Source organism: Aegilops tauschii, chromosome 2 (assembly GCF_002575655.3).
Source record: "Aegilops tauschii subsp. strangulata cultivar AL8/78 chromosome 2, Aet v6.0, whole genome shotgun sequence".
Lineage (NCBI taxonomy): Eukaryota > Viridiplantae > Streptophyta > Magnoliopsida > Poales > Poaceae > Aegilops > Aegilops tauschii.
In genome coordinates this window covers 361969558-361975306 of record NC_053036.3, presented here as the reverse complement: position 1 = coordinate 361975306, position 5749 = coordinate 361969558, and positions in this window count along the sequence as shown.

Sequence of the window (5749 nt, the reverse complement as noted above, 5' to 3'; positions counted from 1 at the left end):
TGCGGCGTTCCCTCTAACGTCGTTGAGGAGCATGGCGACCTTGTTTTGGAGGTGGCTGGTGTTTACTACTCTTGGTGGTGGCGTCAGTGTGCAGAACAAGATGGCCTGACTGGAATAAGTGAAGAGGTCTGCAGATGGAGGTTCTGGTGGTCTTCCTCGACGGCGTAGATAGGAAGTTCCGGATCCAAGGTCGGGATGTCACGGGGACGATCCCCTGGCGACATGGCACAGTGTTTATGTACTCTGCTGCGTGCGGCGGGCCTGTCTTCGGTTCATAAAGCCTTAATGGTGACGATGCCTCCCTGGTTATGGCAACGATGGAGGCGTATCTCTTCTATCTCCGGCAAACATCTCGACGGTGATGGAGGTTGTAGATGGTCAACAATTCCAACGTGTGCAAACAGCCTTTGGGTCTTGTTTGTATTTTCATCTCCCATGTGCTCTGTCATGCAAGGTTTTTAGTATAGCTGTCCTGTTCATGTGTGTTTCTTTGTTTCCATATATGTGGATTCCTATAATCTCGTTTTGGTTTAATGAAATGCATGGTTAACAAAAAAAACTACACAAAAACCCTGAATATCAGCATCCAAACAAAGCTTGAGGGCTCATTTGATTCAAAGAAATTCCATAGAATTTTTGAAGGGTTAGAATTCCTAGGATTTTTTTTCTACATTGATCGTTTGATTCATACGATTGAATCCTATAGGAATTCTCCTATGAAATCATGCGTACTTCAACCTTTTTTATTTTATTTGTTTCTTCCGTGACATCAAACACTAGATGATGCATAGCATCCCTCGTCCATCCACATGGATACGCCATCACCATCGCAAGCACCGAGAGGACCGGTGACAAGAGCACGTGCACGCAACATCGACAACGAGGTCACTTCTTTCCTCTTCGAGTCTCGTTCGGAATCGCATATGATTGGGTCCTACCTCAAACGGAGACGTTGTGCATTCTTAGGTACGTGGGAGATCGTCACGAGGAAGCACGGAGGGAAACACCAAGTTCACCCGGAGACACACGGAGGAAGGAGAAGGAAGATGGGCACGAAGGAGTGGAGCCACTAGACACCCCGGGTGCCCGGCCGTCGGATGTGCTGGGCCTGGCCGCCCCGGGTGCCCGGCCAGGAGGCCCCGGGTGCCCCAGCCTGGGCGCTTCCCGCCGCCCCGGGTGCCCGGCCCCTCCCGCTGGAGTTGTTGCCTTCCACCCCGGGTGCCTGGGCCTTGGCTCCCCCGGGTGCCCGGCCCATGCCCCCAGCCGCCTGGCGCGCCCCCGGGTGCCCGGGCCCTCTACAGTCGGCCCTGTCCAACCCGGGTGCCCGGCCCTTCGGCCCCGGGTGCCCGGGCCTCTTTGCACCGGGTGCCCGGACCACTCCGCGAAGGCCTACGTGCAAGTTGGGGGTTTTGCCCTTTAACCCTCTCCCTCTCTTATTTCGCCCCTAGACTATAAGTACCCCCCACCTAGCTCATTAGAGAGGATAACAAAGTAGATGACATGATTTAGTGAGCTTTGCTCCTTATATCTCCTCTTGTGGGAGAGGGACCACTCCTTTGGAGTACAAGACCTCCATTGGAGAAGATCCCTCGGGATGCAAGCCCCCCTTGAGGGAAGGATCTACCTAGATCATCAAGCCCTCATCTCCTTCATAGGATTTGGGATGAACTCTACCATGTATCTTGTTTCCCTTTGATTGTTCATGTACCTTGTGGATCTTGTGTGTTTGTTGGTCTAGTGGATGTGTGATTGGACTTGTTCTTGAGAGTTCCTCTTATTTTCTCTCTTGTGTTCATCTTGTTCTTGGGATTCCCCCTCCAATTCGTGAAAGATCTCCACTTAGGGTTCCACCCTACAACATCTTGGTATCAGAGCCACGTTTATGACGAATTTGGAGTCCCCCCACCGTTTTCTAGCCTTGTTTTGTTGTGTTCTTCCCCAATTTCGAAAATTCCCCACCAAAAATAGTCCCAATTTTTTTTATGATTTGTTGGTTTGATGAGGTTTTGTTGGATTTGATCCATGGATTTGCTTGGTTTCAAGTGGATCTAGCATTCCCCCATCCATCTCCACCTTTCCCTCCACGAAATCCACCAATTTCCCCCTTTTCCCACGAATTTTCGCCCAAATCCGTCACCCCCGGGCACCTGGACCTCAAACCCCGGGCACCCGGACCCCCCGCGCATCTCCGTTGACCACCCCGGGTGCCCGCACCACGAGCCCCCGGGCACCCGCACCCCGGGCTGTTTGCCCCGGACCACCCCGGGTGCCCGCACCTCTTGCCCCCGGGCACCCGGACCCCCAGGCCTCTTTTCCAGCCCAACCTCGCTGACCACCCCGGGTGCCCGCACCCCCAAACCCCGGGCACCCGCACCCCCCAGAATCAGCCGGGTGCACTTTACGTTTTCACTCATAACTTTCACTCCCAAACTCCGATTTGGGTGTTCTTTGGCTCGTTGAAAAGCTAGCGACGTGCTCGAGCTGCTCATCTTGGTTTTACCACCATTTGACTCCATAAAAAATTTAGCATTTTGGCATCTTTGCATAGGCCATCCTCCATATCATCCGCCTAACCACCATAGCTTTCCGCAACCTAACCCAATTTTTGCTCCTTATAGCATTTGTGGTTGCTTGAGGGGTGACTTGAGTCTCCTAAGGTGTTTTGGCTACTTAGGGACGGTCACTTCGTCATCACCCACCACCACCACTTCCGCATTGCCAACTCCGGAGCCTCCAACGCATTTCGCTACCACCATTTGACATTTGCCTTTGGAGATTTTGAGTTTGCGGTTTTTACCGTTTCCTAAGGTGTTTCGGCTACTTAGGGACGGGTCTACATCATCTTGGTATCTACATCAAGAACACCGCCGCTCATCATCGCCACGAGGTCATCTTCGACATCGACCACTTCACCATTTTGACAACCTAACCGTAAGCAAGAACGGTAACCTCTATATCATCTTGGTATCGTGGTATCCCTTCATTGTACATTCTTGCCTTTACATTATTAACCCCTTAGCCCATTTTGCGCCACTTGCCTATCGAGACTAGCCATTGAGTATTGCCGGCAACGTTACTTGTGCACATTAGTGATCCGTGCCCCCCATTGCATATATACCATATCATATTGGTATCATCTTTGTATCTTCATATCATCCCTTGTGTCACAAGATTGTTCCCGCATATACACAATTGCTATCTTGGTTTGTGCATTTCGCATAAGTGGCCATATTAAAAAAAGAATAAGCTTTTAAGCAAAAAGGAAAAGAGAGCAAAGATCTTGTAAGAAAGAGCCATAGCATCACCACATTGCATATCATACTACCATATTGATCATCTCGGATCATCGTGTGCGAAACACCGGAACATCATACATATATAGAATACTTGGGGTAGAAAGTTGATACATTTTGCATCTTATAGGTTGTGCACAAGTGTCGTATCCGCCTATTGAGCAATCGTGCTAGCATCTCTCTTGAGTTGTGCAACACGAGCGTTTTCCATGGATTCCACATTTTGTGCTCATTCCTTGGTTGCACGACCCCATTTATCTATCCGTGTGTGTGTTTCCTTGTGCCAAATATTGTTATTGGTCTACTTGTTTCACTTGCGAATTTGTGAATCTTTTCCAACATTATTGACTCTTGCTAACATTTTGCATCGAATTTTTGTGCCACTATCCTCACCAAGCTACTCCATAAGCTTTACTTGATAGGTGTGAGTGAACAAGTCCGGTACCAATTCCACTATTCTTTCATCTCACATTGAGTGAAACAGGATACATCCTCAACTTTGGGAAAAGGTAACTTGGTATTGTTTATCTCATTTCCTACTCACCTCTACTCGAGTCTTGTGATGGATAGGCAAGGCATTTCACCTTCGGTCTACAACAACAACGACGAGTTCGATGCCACGAGCAACTCCAACGACGCCAAGATGCATGCTCGAATGGAGGAGAGCAAAGACCTCATCAAGTCCTACAAGCGATCTTCCTCATCTTTGAGAAGACGCTCAAGAGCTCATGCTTCCGAGCTACCATCCACGACAAGATCACATCGGCATCGACACCATCACCACCAAGAACGTGAAGGTCAAGAGCTCAACATCAACAACCGCTCAACGACCTCACCATCTCCCTTGGTATCTTCGCCAACCGACTTCAAGGCATCTTCGCCTACGGACATACGGCATCTTCGCCCACAAGTACCTCAAGACTACGCTCAAGAGAAGCTCCCCAAGCTCAAGCCCGCGACTTCCACGAGTTACCACGACCTCGACATCGACCACGCGATTCCTTTCTATGGGACTCAAGAACCCGAGGAGTATCTCGAGTGGGAGCGCCTAATGGACGACTACCTCAAACTACATCAAGTTCGTCCCGAAGATCAAGTGAAGTGCGCCACAAGGAACTTCCACGACTACGCGTACACATGGTGGCTTCACACACCTTCGGCGAGCTACGACATGAGTTGGCCCAAGATGAAGAGAGCTTTGCAGCGAGAGTTCGTGCCTCCAACCTACACGGAACATCTTCTACGCCAATTGGAGAACACCATCCAAGGATCCAAGTCCATCGACAAATACTTCAAGGAGATGAAGATTGCCTTGCGATGAGCCGGCGTGGACGACCCCATTTCGATGAAGTTCCACTTCATGATGGGATTGAACAACGACATTTCCAAGACTATCTTCCTCGAGAACTACAAGTCCCTCGACGACAACTACATTGGTGCTCTCAAGGCGGAACAAGAACTCATGAAGGCCAAGGTTTCTCCACCCCAAGCTCACTTCGTGACGACCAAGCTCCACGAGATGATCGAGCATGGGATTTTCCCTTCGGTCTTGGAGGAGAGCGATGATGTGCCATCTTCGGCCTTCATCCATGGCGACGATGACGAGATGGTTGAGCATGGGATTTTCCCTTCGACCACGGCAATGTATGATGACTTGAGTGACTTGTGCCACCATATTGAGAGTGAGAGTGACTTCACCACTAGCCCCATATATGAAAGTTGCCACAATTCCCATGTGAGGAGAGCCACAACCCCCACCACTTGAGTGAGATGAGTGACTCCACCATATGTGACATTGAGTGCACCGACCTTGAGGAAGTGAGCGAGCCACCACCCAGTAGAGAGAGTGAGGTAGTTGATAAGGCATGTGAGGCCATTTCGATTTCTAACAACCTAACCTCTTCCTCTATTGTGTCTTCTCATTTGGTGCTAGGTCTCATATATGATGATGTGCCGATCTTCGACGACTTCGTCCTCCCTTTGGACAAGACGATGGCCAGGGTGGAATATGATGCACCCCCCACATGGTTCCATCACGATGATGACGTTGACCACGCTTTTGTAACGCCCCGAGACCGATGCTCCAGAAGACTTCCATGTATTTCGTTGTCGCCGTGTGATTTATTTATTTGTTGCATTCATCATAGCATCATATGCATTGCATCTGCTTGTTTTTCTTAACTTGCACCCGTTCGTAGTTGCCGCGTTCCCCTTCCCTTCGTTGACCATTCCGAGACCAACCGTGTTTTCGATTCCCTTTTGTCAAACCACATAACCTCTCTCAGACCCCTCGCGTGCGCGTCCGAAACCTGCCCCAGACCTGACCCGCTCAGTCATCATCGTTTGATTCGGATCATCCCCAAATATCCCTCAAATATCTTTGTTTTCTTCATTGGACTCCCCAACCTATTTATCTCGACCGTTTGATTTTAATCGGAGGGTCCGATTAGCCCCTG